Below are 16,570 nucleotides of genomic sequence, written 5' to 3' on the forward strand. Positions count from 1 at the left end.
AAACTAATCCACTAAGCGATAATTCCATCATCCAAATCATAACGCAAGGAGTAGGGGTCCCAACAAAAACCCTAGTGGAACACCACGAGTCACCGGCAGCCAACCCAAAAAGTTGTCCTTTACTCCCACTCTTTGCCTCCTACCAATCAGCCACTGTTTTGTCCATGTTAGTCTCTTTCCTGTAATACCATGAGCTTGTAGCTTGCTAAGCAGTCTTATGTGCAGCACCTTATCAAAGGCCTTCTGAAAATCCAAGTACACAACATCTACCAGTTATCCTTTGTCTATCCTGCTTGTTATTTCCTCAAAGAAATCTAACAAATTTATCAGGCAAGTTTTCCTCTTAAGGAAACCATGCAGACTTTGGCCTTTTTTATCATTTGTCTCCAAATATCCCCAAACCCCATCCTTAATAATCGACTCCCACACTTGCCTAACTACTGAGGTCAGACTAACCGGCCAACAATTTTCTTGCTTCTACCTCTCTCCCTTCTTGAAGAGTGGAGCGACATTTGCAATTTTCTAGTTCTCTGGAACGATGCCAGAATTTAGAGCTTCTGGAATGATCATTACCAATGCCTACACAATCTGTTTCAGAACACTCGGGTGTGGTCAATCAAGTCTAGATGATTAATCTACCTTCAGACCTTTCAGATTTCCAAGTACCTTCTCCTTAGTAATAGCAACTGCACTTACTTTTGCCTTCTGACACTCTCGAACATCTGGCATACAGTATGCCAGAAGTTTGAGAGTGTCGGGGAGCAGGAGTAAATGAAGACTCATGAAAAATACTTAGTTTGTCTGCCCTTCCTTTTCCCCATTACTACCTCTTCAGCGTCATTTTCCAATGGTCTCATATCTACCCTGACTTGACTTCTCTTTTACTCTTTATATATCTGAAAAACTTTTGATATCCACTTTGAAATTATGGGCTTGCTTACCTTCATATTTTATCTTTTCCCTTATGGTTGGTTTTCGTTGATCATTAGAAGTTTCCCACTAACTTCGCTCCATTATATGCCCCTCTTTAGCTTCTGTGTTGTTTTTGACTTCCTTTGTCAGTCATGGTCACTTTTCAATCACCTGCCTTTAGAATACGTCTTCTTCTTTGAGATGTATCTATCTTGTGCCTTCCAAATTGCTTCCAGAAACTCCAGCCATTGCAGCTCTGATAGAGTCCCCTTCAAATAAACCTTGGCCAGCTCTTCTTTCATGCCTCTTACACCACTGTAATACTGTAATCAACTAACACTTTAATCAAATTCAGTTCATTACACAACATCCAGTCCAAAATAACCTTCCCCCACGTGGGCTGGACCACAAGCTGCTCTAAAAAGCCATCTCATAAGATTCTACAAATACTCTCTCTTGGAATCCAATCTAGCTGCCTACTGAATTCCATAAAACCATAAGACATCAGAGCAGAATTAGGCCATTTGGCCCATTGAGTATGCTCCACTATTTAATCTTGGCTGATCTGTTTTTTCCCCCTCCTTAGCCCCACTCCATGGCCTTCACCCTGTAACCTCTGATGCCATGGCCGATCAAGAAACTATCACTCTGTTCTTTAAATACACCCAACAACCTGGCCTCCACAGCTGGCTGTGGTAACAAATTCCACAAATTCAGCACCTTTTGGCTGAAGAAATTTCTCTGCATCTCTATTTTAAATGGATGCCCCTCTATCCTGAAGCTGTACCATATTGTCCTAGTCTCCCCCACCATGGAAAACATCATTTCCACATCTACTCTGTCTAGGCCTTTCAACATTCAAAAGGTTTCAATGAGATCCCCTTTCATCATTCTAAATTTCAGTGAGTACAGGTCCAGAGCCATCTAACGTTCCTCATATGATAATTCTTTCATTCCCAGAATCATCCTAGTGAGCCTCCTTTGAAACCCCTCCAATGTCAGCACATCTTTTCTTAAATGAAGAGCCTAAAACTGTTCATAAGACTCAAGGAGAGGCCTCCCCAATGTCTTATTAAAAACTCAATATCACATCCCTGCTTTTATATTCTAGACTTCTTGAAATGAATGCTAACATTGCATTTACCTTCCTCACCACTGACTCAACCTGTAATTTAACATTTAGCGTGTTCTGCACAAGGACTCCTAAGTCTGTTTGTATCTGATTTTTTGAATTTTCTCCGTTTAGAAAATAGTCTGTATATTTATTTTTTCTACCAGTGTGCATGACCATGGATTTCCTAACATTGTATTTCAATTGCCACTTTCTTGCTCATTGCCCTAATCTGTCTAAGTCCTTTTGCAACCTTCCTATTTCCTCAATACTACCTGCTTCTCCACTGATCTTTGTATCATCTGCAGACTTGGCAAGGAAGCCATCTACTCAATCATCTAAATCATTGATATACAGTATAAAAAGAAGTGGTCCCAACATTGGTCCCTGCAGAATGCCAGTAGTCACTGGCAGCCAACCAGAAAGGGATCCTCCGTGACTATTGTAACATTGAGCTTTTGAGATGCGTCTTCCATCTCACATTGTAATTTTTTGCTCACATTCTGGCTATTGTTTGGAGGCTTGTGTATAACTCCCAACAGGGTCTTTCATCCAGTTGCTGTTTCCCACAACGATTCCACATCTACCAATCCTATGTCACCTCTGTCTAAGTATTCGATTTCATTTTTTTTTACCACCCCCATCCCATCTGTCTACCTGCCCATCCTTGTAGATCCTTGGAGGTTAAGCTCCCAACTCTGATCTTCTTTCAGCTATGACTCAGAGATGTCCACAATGTCATTCCTACCAATCTCTATCTGTGCTGCAAGATCACCTACCTTATTCAATACACCACCTGCATTGTCATAACATAGTCAGTCCTGTACTCACATCTTTTTTCAATTTTCTCCCCATGCTGCGCTGTATCTCATCCCACTGACTGAAATTTTTCCTTAATATCTGTCTGTCCTTTATAACAATCTCACCGCACACTACATCTGCTTGTATACCGACTGCCCTATCACTCTATTCCTTGTCCATATAACCATATAACAATCACAGCACGGAAACAGGCCATCTCGGCCCTCCTAGTCCGTGCCGAACTCTTAATCTCACCTAGTCCCACCTACCAGCACTCAGCCCATAATCCTCCACTCCTTTCCTGTCCATATACCTATCCAATTTTACCTTAAATGACACAACTGAACTGGCCTCTACTACTTCTACAGGAAGCTCATTCCACACAGCTATCACTCTGAGTAAAGAAATGCCCCCTCATGTTTCCCTTAAACTTTTGCCCCCTAACTCTCAAATCATGTCCTCTTGTTTGAATCACCCCTACTCTCAATGGAAACAGCCTATTCACGACAACTCTATCTATCCCTCTCAAAATTTTAAATACCTCGATCAAATCCCCCCTCAACCTTCTACGCTCCAATGAATAGAGACCTAACTTGTTCAACCTTTCTCTGTAACTTAAGTGCTGAAACCCAGGTAACATCCTAATAAATCGTCTCTGCACTCTCTCTAATTTATTGATATCTTTCCTATAATTCGGTGACCAGAACTGCACACAATATTCCAAATTTGGCCTTACCAATGCCTTGTACAATTTTAACATTACATCCCAACTTCTGTACTCAATGCTTTGATTTATAAAGGCCAGCGTTCCAATAGCCTTCTTCACCACCCTATCTACATGATACTCCACCTTCAGGGAACTAAGCACTGTTATTCCTAGATTTCTCTGTTCCTCTGCATTCCTCAATGCCCTACCATTTACCCTGTATGTTCTATTTGGATTATTCCTGTCAAAATGTAGAACCTCACACTTCTCAGCATTAAACTCCATCTGGCAATGTTCAGCCCATTCTTCTAACCGGCATAAATCTCCCTGCAAGCTTTGAAAACCCACCTCATTATCCACAACACCTCCTACCTTAGTATCATCGGCATACTTACTAATCCAATTTACCACCCCATCATCCAGATCATTTATGTATATTACAAACAACATTGGGCCCAAAACAGATCCCTGAGGCACCCCGCCAGTCACCGGCCTCCATCCCGATAAACAATTATCCACCACTACTCTCTGGCATCTCCCATCTAGCCACTGTTGAATCCATTTTATTACTCCAGCATTAATACCTAAATTAATACCTAAGTCCCCCTGCTAATTTAGCTTAAACCGTCTCCAGCAGCTGTAGCAAACCTGTCAGCAAGGATATTGATCTCCCTTGGACCAATTTTTGTTATCTCTAGTCTGGTATGAGAAGACCACACTACTTTTTAATCAGCTCTTTCCTTTTGCTTCCCCTTCTTTTCTCTTGTATTGCTTTATTAAATGGCTGTAACCAACAAGTTTCACACCTCATTCCTGACTTCCGAAGAACCTCTGGATCACAAAAACCTCTGGATCTAACAGATTGCTAGATGCAAGAAATGCATGTTCATAACTGAGCTACATTTCTAGTTTTCCAAAATCTCTGCAATGACTGTGATCTATATATTCTTTACATCTGGCATGCAAATGTAGGCCAACTGGATCAGGCTTTTGGCATCTGGTATTCAAGAAATCATGTATGTGCCATACAATTTTAAAAAAGGCTATGCAAAGCACCTCTTCCTGGGGCTGAACAAAAGTCAGTCCACTGGCATTGTCAGTAAATCCATTTCTGAATCCCTTGCGGACACCATGCATCTAAATCTCCTGAATTAGCCTCCCATGAGGGACTTTGTCTAATGCTTTACTAAACTCCCTGTAGACAAAATCCACTGCCCCACCCTCATCAATCTCTCTCGGCGCGGCATCAGAAAACTCAAGCAAAGTGGGTAAGGCACAACCTGCCATGCACAAAGCCAGGCTGGCTCTCCCTGATTGGGTTTCCAAATGCTTATATTTCCTACCCCTAACAATTTTCTCATGCAATTTCCCTACAGCTGATGTGAGATTCATCAGTCTATGATTCCCAAGATTTTCCCTTGTTCCCTGTTTATATTGAGATACAACATTTGCCATTCATCAGTCTTCCAGGATCTCACCTTTAGCTGGCGACGACACAAAGATACTGGTCAAGGCCCCTACATTTTTCTCTCTTACCTCCCTGAATAAACTTGGGTAAATCCCATCAGGCCATGGGGACTTATTCAACTTAAGACTCATCAGGAAATCCAACACTTCCTCCTTCTTGACTGATAAATGCCTTAAAATATTTATGTACTGAGCACTGATCTCCTGGTCCTCCATGTCATTTTCCTTGGTAAATACTGAGGTAAAACACTCATTAAGGACTTCACTGACATTCTCTGCATCCAAGAAAATGTTTCCCTCTTTATCCTTGAGTGGTCCTACCCTCTCCCTAGTTATCCTATTGCTTTTGATGTATGTAAAAATTGCCTTGTGATTCACGGTAATCCTACTTTTCATGGCCCCTCATCACTTTCCTAATTCCCTTCTTGAGTTCTTTTCTGGCTTTTTGATAATCCTCACGTACCCACTGTGATCCTAACTTCCGAAGCTTTACATACTTTTCCTTTTACTTCTTGACAAAATTAATCACCTCTCAGGGCATCCAAGGTTCTTTTATTTATCCATCCCTGTTCTTCCTTCTAATAGAAACATTCTGTTACTCTGTGCAGTTGATGTTTAAACACCCTCCACAAATCCGATGTGGACTTACCAGAAAAAATTGTTCCAATTAACTCTCCTTAGTTCCTGCCTAATGCCCTCATAATATGTCCTTTGCCAATATAAAACTCTCCCACAAGGGCCATATCTATCTTTATCTATTGCTATCCTGAAAGTTAAGGAGTTCTTGTCACTATTCCCTAACCGTTCACCTACAGAAAGGTCAGTCACCTGGCCAGGCTCATTATCTAACACCAGGTCCAATACAGCTCCTCCTCTCATTGATTTAAGAAAACCTCCTGGATGCATTTGACAAATTCTGCCTCATCCAAAGCCCCTGCATTAAGAACATCCCAATTTATACTGGGGAAGTTGGAATCCCTCATGACAAAAACCTCGTTACTCTTACCCTTTCCCTTAATCTCTACAGATCTGTTCCTCAATGCTTCGATGGCTATTGGGAGGTCTGTGGAACAATCCCATCAGTGTGATTGCACCTTTCCTATTGTTGAACTCTACCTAAATGGTCTCTGTCTGAATCTTCCATTATGTCTTCCCTGAGTGCAGCTGTGATATTGTGCCTTTCGCCTTTAAACCCAAGACCTTTAGTTCTTGTCTCACCCTACCTCAGTGTAAAAAGCCTACTTGCAATAATTCTATCTATACACCTCATAATTTTGTTTCTCCCTATCAAATCTCCCCTCATTCTCCTATGCTCCAGGGAATAAAATCCTAACCATCTCCTAGCCATGTGGCTACTAGGATTTCCAAAATCCTTGCAGCACAGGATTTATGTAATAGGTCTTATTGAGTTTCCAGTGAATAGAGACCTCCAGGATGTTGATGGTAATGCCACCGTATGTCCAGTATAGGCTAGACTTTCTCTCGTTGGAGTTGGTCATTGATTGGCAGTTCTGTGGTACAAATATCATTACTCAATAGATCTTAGTCAGTTTTGTCTTTCTGTCAATGTTACTTTAGGGTTAAATAAAGTGAACTCTGCATGTCTGACATTATATCCCACCCTGTTTTATTTCAATATGTTCTACATACAAGGAATTGCTTCAATTTCCATCTCTTTCAATCAGTAGTAAACTGCTGGACACAGGCAGAATCCTTGAACAGTACTTTCATTTTAAAATAAGAAAAAAATCCCATTGAATCGAATTCATTTGAGTGTAATTTAGTTTTGCTGAAATGAAAGATATTTAGAAATTAAAGCGATTAAAATGCCCGATTCTTTCTAATGAACTTCTTTGGTCACAGAAAAAAAAGTGTAATCTGATTAGGCATTCATGCTGTCCTTTTCACCCCCGCTATTTAGAGTTTAAATGTGGATTTAAACCTCATTTAAAGCCTCATCTGTGTGGAGTTACTGGTGAATAAAGAGACTGAAACCCTGAAATGAATTTACCTTTCACCTTATTTTTAATCCTCAATTTTTAGCACAGTGAACTTGACATTTTGTCCTCTGAATTAAAATTGCTTTATTAAAAATGTACCTTTGTTAACCACAGACTGCCTCTTTCTCCTAGATCAAGTCTGGATAAACTTTTGCTGAGCATTATAAACCAGCTGTTTGGATGTCTGCCTCTGTTCATCTACTGACTGGTTTCAGCGTGGTTACCCAGCCCATCTTAGACCATAGCTAGTCTTTCAGATGAGACTTTAAAGCAAGCCCACTTCAATTCTCATGAATATAAAAGATCACCAGGACACTCTTCCAGAGCAGAGCTGGAGGTTTATCATTGATGTCTCTTGTCAATACTTACTGGTGCATCCGTTGCATTCAGCCATTCTGTTAGTTCAGCAAATGATGTTTCGTTTGTGTCTCCATACCTGTTACTTCCTTTAGTCAACAGCCTTCTATAGAAGGGCTACCTTCAAACTTTGTCTGTAACGGTGCCTGACATTGCCATCCATACCTTGATCAATACACTTATACGGGCAATCACCAAACCGCACCATATTCTCACTGTATTCAGTAGTGCTGTATTGATGGCTTTATCAGTGCTGGCTCATGCGCCCATGTTCTGCTCATCAATTTCATCATCTTTCCACCCTGCCCTTCAGTTCATTCGATCAATTTCAGACACCTCTTTCCCCTTTCTCAACCTCTCTGTCTCCATCTCTGGAGACAGACAGTCAACTGAATTTGTTTATAAACCTACCAATTCCCATGTCTATTTTGACTATTTTTCTTCCAACCCTATCTCCTGTAAAAGTGCTATTCCTTTTTCTGAGTTTGGTTGTCTCCACCAGTTCTGTTCCCAGGACGTGGCTTTCCTTTCCAGGACATCAGAAATGTCCTTCTTCTTTAAAGAATCAGTTTCCCTTCCTCTACCATTGATGCTGCCTTCACACCCATCTCCTCCATTTCCCAAACATCCACCTCCACCCCTTCTTCCTGCCATTTTAACAGGGATAGAGTTTGTGGTGAACTATGTGCCTGTCGGGACACGCCCCTGCTGACTGCTCCTGTGGCTCCTCCCACAGGCCCCTGTATAAAGGAGATCTGCGGCCTGACGCTCGGCCTCAGTCTCCAAGACATTGTATGATAGACACTCACTCCTGGTTCCTTCTTCCAGTCAATAAAAGCCGATATCTCGCCTTACGTCTCAGTGTGAGTTATTGATGGTGCATCAGAGTTCCACTTGTCCCCACCTATCACCCCATGAACTTTCACCTCCAATGCATAATTCTCTGCAACTTCTGCAAGTTTCCATGGGATCCTACCACAAAACAGAACTTTAATAACCCCCCCCCCCATTCTCTGCTTTCGACAGAGATTGCTCCCTCTGTGAATCCCTTATCCGTTCATCCCTCCCCCTCCTGGCAAGTGAGGGAAATTCTACACCTGCCCATTCACCTCCTCCTTTACCTCCATTCAGGGCCCCAAAAAGTCCTTCTAGTGAGGCACACTTCACCTGTGAATTTGCTGGGGGTGTCTATTGTATTTGTGCTCCCAATGTGGCCCTCTCTACATTGGTGAGACCGGATGTAAATTGGGGGATCACTTTTCGATCTGCCAAAAGCAGAATTTCCCAGTGGCCAACCATTTTAATTCCTATCTATTCTGACATGTTGGTCCATGGCCTTCTGCCATGATGAGGCCACTCTCATATTCGTCTGGGTAGCCTCCAACCTGATAGCATAAACATTGATTTCTCCTTTCCCTCCCCTTCTCTGGTTTCTTTCTTCTTCTCCCACTCTCCTCTATTGACAGATTCCTTCTTCTCCAGCCCTTTACCTTTCCCACCCACCTGGCTTCATCTGTCACCTTCTGGCATGCCCTTCTTCCCTTCCTCCACCTTTTCATTTTGGTATCTTTCCCCCCCACCCCCCATCCTTTCCAGTCCCAAAACATCAACTATTTATTCCTCTCCATAGATGCTGCCTGACCTGTTGAGTTCATCTAGCATTTTGTGTGTATTGCTCTGGATTCCCAGCATCTGCAGAATCTCTTCTGTTTGTGATATTCTCATCCTGATTTCTTCCACCTTGCGAGGAGTGAACCAATAGCCATTGACCTTCACTCATCAGGACTACCCTTTCAGAGCTGTAGCTACTGGCACCAGTCTTGTAGTGTCTAAACTTGCGACTCTCCAAAATGCTGAAGATGCTGTGTTAAAATGCCCACCTACATAAGGATTGTAAACTTTAGTTTTGAGACTCCCTGATGTAATATAATTTTTGCAGTCCAGAGTATTATCTTTCACTTTTTTGTGTATGGCCATGTCCTCTTTCCTGTGTTCTTTTCCAGGACCTTAACATTATACTTGGTGTCAAGAAATGCTCCACTCAGTTCAGGCAGAACAAATGGCTGAGAAGTTTTATACTGTTTCACTGATAAGTTCTCTGCTTTCCATCTCTACTGCTTTACCTAGATTATAGTTTTGGTTTTGTTTACCTTGTCATGTAAGTTATACATGAGATGTATGTCCATGATACTAAATTTGAAATTGAACCCTCCATTCTCCGTGACTTCATATTCAGTTATTGTCTCACTGTTGTCCCAAGCAGCAGCTTCCCCATCTCGTTGAAACCTATCAAATATTAAAAGGCCTATATAGAATAGACGTGAAGAGGATGTTTCGTATCATGAGTGAGAATGGGACCAGAGGTCATAGCCTCACAATAAAAGGACATCCCTTTAGAACAGAGATGAGGAGGAAATTCTTTAGCCTGAAAGTGGTGAATCTGTTACGGACATCTGTGGAGGCCACTCATTGGGTATATTTAAGGTGGAGGTTTATTGGCTCTTGATTAGTAAGAGTGTCAAAGGTTACAGGGAGAAGACAGGAAAAATACATTAAAAGGGATAATAAATCAGCCATGATGGCAAGGCAAGCAGACTTGATGGTCCAAACAATCTAATTTTTCTCCTGTGGTCTGATCGTAAGTCTGTAGGTTCAACTGTACTACCGTTCACTAAGGTAAGCTGGTGTTACACCATGGGTTTTGGTGAGGATTGTGTGTTCTTTTGAAGGTGTGGACTTTAAAGATCAGATGGCAGGTCGCAATAGCGCATTCAGTGCAAAGGTGTTTATTGTGTACCAAAGGTAAAAAAGTAATTAGAAAAAGTGCAAAAATACTTACAGCACAAAAAAAGCCAAAATAACAAAAATGACAAAAGAGAAAAATATAGATAAATATACCATCAGACCTTTAGGACTTCAGCTCCAAAACATCAGCCTGAAGCAACTTGCCCTCTCTCCCTCCCTTCACACCAAAATGAGCCATTAAATAGGGATCTCCTTGCTCGGGGAGAAAAGGGAATGTGGGGAAGTTGTTACCATGAGTCTGAACAATTACACAAAAACCAAAACACAGAAATTCACATCCTTCTTCCCAATCGCAAATGTCCACAAATATATTCATCACAATAAGATCACAATGACTTTGCACAACAAAAGCAATGAACAACGAACCCAGAGACAGCACTTTCCCCATCCCCCAAAATGAACTCTTCCACTGAGCCAGCACACAGCATATGCCACCACCAACAGACACCTTTTTTAAGACAAACACATGCAAAATGCTGGAGGAACTCAGCAGGACAGGTAGCATGTATGGAAAAGAGTACTATCGATGTTTCGGCCCAAAATGTTGACTGTTCACTCTTTTCCATAGATGCTGCCTGGTCTGCTGAGTTCTTCCAACATTTTGTGTGCGTTGCTTGGATTTCCAGTATCTGCAGATTTTCCCTTGTTTGTGATTGGACCTTTTTTAAGACTACCCACCCACTGGAAGCAACAACAAACAGGATGTGTCAAAGAATGTCAGTGTCCTGGAGCGTGCAAGTACAAACAAAAGTGTCTGTGCTGTGTGTTAGCCTAGCATGTATACACAATGTCAGCACTGTCAGACGGGGATAAAGGGAATTACGGGGCTACTGGAGGATGTGGGTGAGGGAGAAGAAAATACTAATGGCATACCCGCTCTGATGCACAGCTAGTAATGAGAAAAGCATCAAACATTCTGCTGGAGGAACTCAGTGGGTTGAGCAGTATCTTTTGGAGGAGAGGAATTGTCAATGATGTAGGCCAATACACTGCATTAAGGTTAATTGACGTTTGTTATTGAAGGTAGGGAACTCCACAGAGAAATGGTTAGTACAATTCATACTTTACAGTTGCTAAATACGGACTCATATTCATATCTACCATAGTGTTCTGGTCTCGGGAGCAGAACCTGAACTCGGAATCTGCACCTACATTTATTATGCTGCACTTATCCATTAAAGTATTGATAGGTGTGGATAGTTTCGAAGGTTGTCGTAGATTACAGTGAGCTATCGATAGGATGCAGAGCTGGGCTGAGAAGCAGCAGATGGATTTCAACCTGGAAAAGTGTAAAGCGATTCACTTTGGTAGTACGAACGTGAAGGCAGATTACAGGGCTGACGGCAGAGTACAGGGTTAATGGCAGAGTACAGGGTTGAAGGCAGAATTCTTAGCCGTGTGGAGGAACAGAGGGATCTTGGGATCCCTGGTGGAACTTTTGAAATGCCTGTTTCGCTGCCGCTGCTACTGTGCGATCGGAGAAATCTCCGGGAGGAAGGCCCCAAATCCTTGGCTTTGCCTGTTGCTTGGCGGCCGGGGCCGGGCTCAAAGCGCTCGGCAGAGATGGTGCTTGGTGTCGGAGGGCTGGTCGGAGGCTCAAAGTTTTCGGACAGACTCGGAGTTGGCTGTGGTCGGGGCTCCCAGAGTGCTGTATCGGCAAGCTGCGGCGCTGGAGGTTCACAGCAGGAAGAGTTTTTCTTCCTTCTACCGTCTGCGTGAGATGATGGGCTGTCGGGACTTTGAGACTTTCTTTTAAACTGTGCCATGGACTGCTCTTTATCAGATTACAGTATTGCTTTGCACTGTTGAAACTATGTATTATAATTATGTGGTCTTTGTCAGTTAGTCTTTTATTAATTATGGTATTGTCTGCACTGTTGAAACTATATGTTAACTATAACTATATGTAACTATGTGGTTTTGTGTAGGTCTTGTAGCTTTAGGTTTGTCTGATGGGTTTGTAGTTCCTTTCTGGGAAACGTGCTAAGATGGTAGCGCGATATCGATACGCAGCAGCCTCTCTGGACTCTGGATTGGGGATTACCAATCATTATGTGGTTTTTCTTGTGTGGTCTGTTTTGTGCTTTTTCGTGATATCATTCCAGAGAACGCTGTCTCATTTTTTAACTGCATTGTATTTGTGGTTTATAGACGACAATAATCTGAATCTGAATAGATCCCTCCAAGTTGCTGCTCAAATTGATAGCATGATTTAGAAGATGTATCTTGTGTTGCCAGGTTGTGGGGTGGACATACGTCTCTGCCAAAGGAGGTGTGAGGCTCTCCTTCTCTCTGCCAGCCTGCAGGTAACCCTTGGGCAAAGTGCAGCTCCAACTTCGCTTGCCGATCAGGGTCACATTAAGCCATGGGAGCAGATGGTGGATGTTCGTGTGAGCAATTGGTGTGTATCATAAGTCCTGGCTATGCAACCACTGATGTCAGACGGACAATCTCTGAAGAGTATTGCTAACAGCTGGGGCCACCGTCTTGCAAAGACACTGTCCAGAAGAGGGCAATGACAAGCCAAACATGTAGAAAAATTTGCCGAGATAATTCATGGTGATGGATAAAGCAACAGCATGAAGGAGGTCTTCCTAACTGACAACAATCCCTCACACTGTAGATAGATTAAAGACAGACGGAAGACCATGATCGACCACATCATACAACATGGCGCATGTTGAGAATGATAGTGTGTTGGTCTTCATTAATCAGGGTATTGAGTTCAGGAGCCGTGAAGTAATTTTGCAGAGCTATAAAACATCAGTTAGTCTATACTTGGAATATTGTGTCCGGTTCTGCTTGTGTCATTATAGGAAGGATGTGGAATCTTTAGAGAGGGTGCAGAGCAGATTTACCAGGATTGCGTTTTAATTAGAGAGCCTGTCTTATGAGGATAGGTTGAGCGAGCTATGGCTTTCCTCTTTGGAACGAAGGAGGATCAGAGGTGATTTGATAGAGGTCTACACGATGATAAGAGGCATAGATCAAATGGACAGCCTGGTATTTTTCTCAGGATGGAATTAGTTAATATGAGAGAGCATAATTTTAAGGTGATTGCAGGAAAGTATAAGGGGATGAGAGTGGGAGGTGTGTGGAATGCATTGCCAGAGGTGGTGGTAGAGGCACATACTTAAGGTACACTTAAAGTACTCTTAAATAGGTACATTGATGAAAGAAAACTATAGGGCTATGTGGGGGAGGGAAGGGTTAGATTGATCTTGGAGTAGGTTGTGGGCTGAAAGATCAGTACTGTGCTGTAATGTTTTTGGTCTACTGAATGCCTATGTCAAGTACATGGACTGGCGGTGTTATATATGTGTGATTTGCGTTTGAATTGGTACACAGTTACTGTGGAAATGCAAGCATTCGTTGTAGCTCAGGAATACTGTCCCTCCAAATAATGCCTGCTTCCTAAATGTCCTTGAAACTAAATTGAAACTGGGACTGTTCTTGGGTAAGATCAACTGTGCCAGACTTGCCTAATAAAAATCACTTACTGCTTTGTCAAGAAGAAACCCTCAATGTCAGATTGAATGTTGTAAGAAAAGACAAGCAGCTGGAAAGTGAGGAACAGGAGGACACACAGTGTGCATAAAAGGCCTCTTTTATTAGCTTCGGGAAAACACTTTTTAGAAAAGTAGAAATTGAAAAATGTTAATGAGTCAGCTTTGAAATCCTGCTGTGCTGTGTTTCATTTAACAGCCCTGTCATCAAAACCCATTTACTGAAGGCAACTTGCAAAGAAATACATGGCCACAGTGCCAGGAATGTGAATGCTCCAACTAGGGGCATATTTGACTGAATTTATGAATCAGAGATAAGGGATGGTTTGGCAAATGAAATGAGACAGAGGGCCAGGAATGTAGTTGTATGTTTCATGTGTTGTCTATGACCATAGTCAAGGCATTTCCAGCTTTGCACAATTAATTTGCAAATATTTTGGACATGACCAAAGGAATGTTAGAATAATAAACAGAAGAGATTCTGCAGATGTTGGAAATCCAGAGCAAAACACACAAAATGCTGGAGGATCTGAGCAGGAGAGGCAGTATCTATGGAAGGGATTAAACAGTCAACATGTCGAGCCAAGACTCTTCATCAGGACAACAAGAAAGTCAACATGTTGGGCTGAGACCCTTTGTCAGGAGAGATGGTCCTCAGGACAAAGGTTCATGGTCAGAAACATTGACTGGTTATTCTGTTGTATAGATGCTGCTTGGCCTGCTCATTCCTCCTGCATTGGCAATGTTAGAACTGGTGTCTATGTTTTAAATTTGCAAGATTACATGCATGTCAGTTTGCTATTTAAAGCAAAGAGAACCAGCAATCCTAAACTGAAGTAACACACACAAAATGCTGGAGGAACGCAGCAAGTCAGGCAGCATGTATGGAAAGGAATAAATGGTCAATTTTTTGGGCTGAGACCCTTCAGAATAACTTGTATTTATAATCCAAAATGGAAATTTTCTTTTCATACAAAACATATACCATTGGACTCAAAGAGAGCTTCTATCCCACTGTTATCACATTCCTGAATGGACCTCTTGTATGATAAGATGGACTCTTGACCTCACAAACTTTCACATTATGATCATGCACTTTATTGTTTATCTGCACTGCACTTCCCCTGTAGTTTTTAAACTTCATTCTGCATTGTCATATTTTATCTCACTCTGCCTCAATGCATAGTGTAATGATTTGATCTGCATGAACAGTATGCAAGACAAGATTTTCACAGTGTCTTGGTACATGTGACAATGGTAATAAACCGATACAATGGATTCTGCTACTCACATACCCACAACAGACAAGCTGCAGTAGCCAATTGACTTGCCATTCGGTAGGTCTTTGTGATGTGTGAGGAAACCAGTGCAACTAGAAGAAACCTCCATCACCCTCCCTTGCTTCCCTCTCCCTATCCCTCCCTCCCTGTCTTCCCATTTCCCCTTCCCTCCATCCCCCTCTTTCTTCCTCCTCCCTCTCTCCTTTGCTCCCTCCCTGTATTTCAGAAAGTCTTGGGATCAACATAAAAGCCAAGCTGCTGGAGGAAGGTGGGCCAGGTGGTATCTGTGGAGGCAGAGGGGTACAGACCCCTCATTCGGAGCGAGAGCGTACAAGGGAGAAAGCTGGCAAAGAGGGGTGGTGAGAGCTGGCAGGTGATGAGTGGATCCAGCTGATGGAGAGGAAACAGGGGAGATGGTGAGAGGGGATGGGAGGTGGCAGGGAAGTAAGGGTGCGAGCGGGACAGCGCCTGGGATGGGAGAGGGTAGGTGAAGAGGCTTCAGATGATGGGATCAGATGGGAGAGGAAGGTGGATCATGGAATCAAATGAGAGTGGTGGGAAGGGCAGATGGGAATGTGGGCGGAAAGTGTTCAGCGGGAGGGTGTGTGGGTGATGTGAGAGTGTGGGAAGTGTGCCTGTTTTGCTGTTACTTGCTTCGCTGATGTTGCTGCTGCTTGTGCTGTTTTGCTGAACATTGTTGACATGCTTTGTAACAACACTTGCAGGCTGCCCCCAGTACTTCCTTAGGTAGTGCTGGTTGTTAAAGATCAAGGAACAACTTTATTTGCCAAAGACACTTACATGTATTAGAAATATGTTGTGGTGTGTTGGTGCAACATGCAGTTTAAAAGGGGCATTTAATAATTATACACAATAAAGCATTATATTAACATAAAGTTAGTATAAATATTGAATAAAATAAATACATAAATACCAGCATATATTTACAATGAAATCAACATTAGAATAAGAAATTTACAGTGCGGTGATGGGAATAATAAATAGAGGGTTGTGAGGTGGCTAATTAGAACGGTTGATCAGATTAAATGCCTGGGAGAAGAAACCATTAAGATGGAGTTAAGTTTACGTTTTAATATCCCTGTAGCGCTTCCCAGAAGGGAGCTTTCTGAAAAAAAAACATCTTGCTGGTTGGGTTGTGTTCGTAATGATTTTTTTTGTCCACTTCATTGTCCTGGACACATGCAAGTCCTGCAGCGATGGTAGACTGCAGCCAACGACATTTCCCGACAATTTGCTGTAGTTTTTGTACATCTGGTAGAGGGTGTTGCACAAAGCAGACAGCAGTGGCTGACGTGAGGATGCTCCCTATGCTGGTAGTGTAGAATCACACTCGTACGTTCTGTAAGCAAATGCAAGTGATGCATATCACTGTAAGCTTCCATGTGCATGTGATAAGTAAATGAATCTGAAACCCATGTGGTCGTGGGGAGAATGTGCAAACTCCAGACAACACTGGAGGTCAGGATCAAACCTGGGTCACTGGAGCTGTACGGCTGTGCTCTACCAACTATGCCACTGTGTCTCTGGTGAGACACCTATACTTCAGCATCAGATGGAAAGCAAAAAAAATTAATCATCACTCAGTTTTCAAGTGTTTTCATTCA

Source organism: Hypanus sabinus, chromosome 2 (genome assembly GCF_030144855.1).
Source record: "Hypanus sabinus isolate sHypSab1 chromosome 2, sHypSab1.hap1, whole genome shotgun sequence".
Lineage (NCBI taxonomy): Eukaryota > Metazoa > Chordata > Chondrichthyes > Myliobatiformes > Dasyatidae > Hypanus > Hypanus sabinus.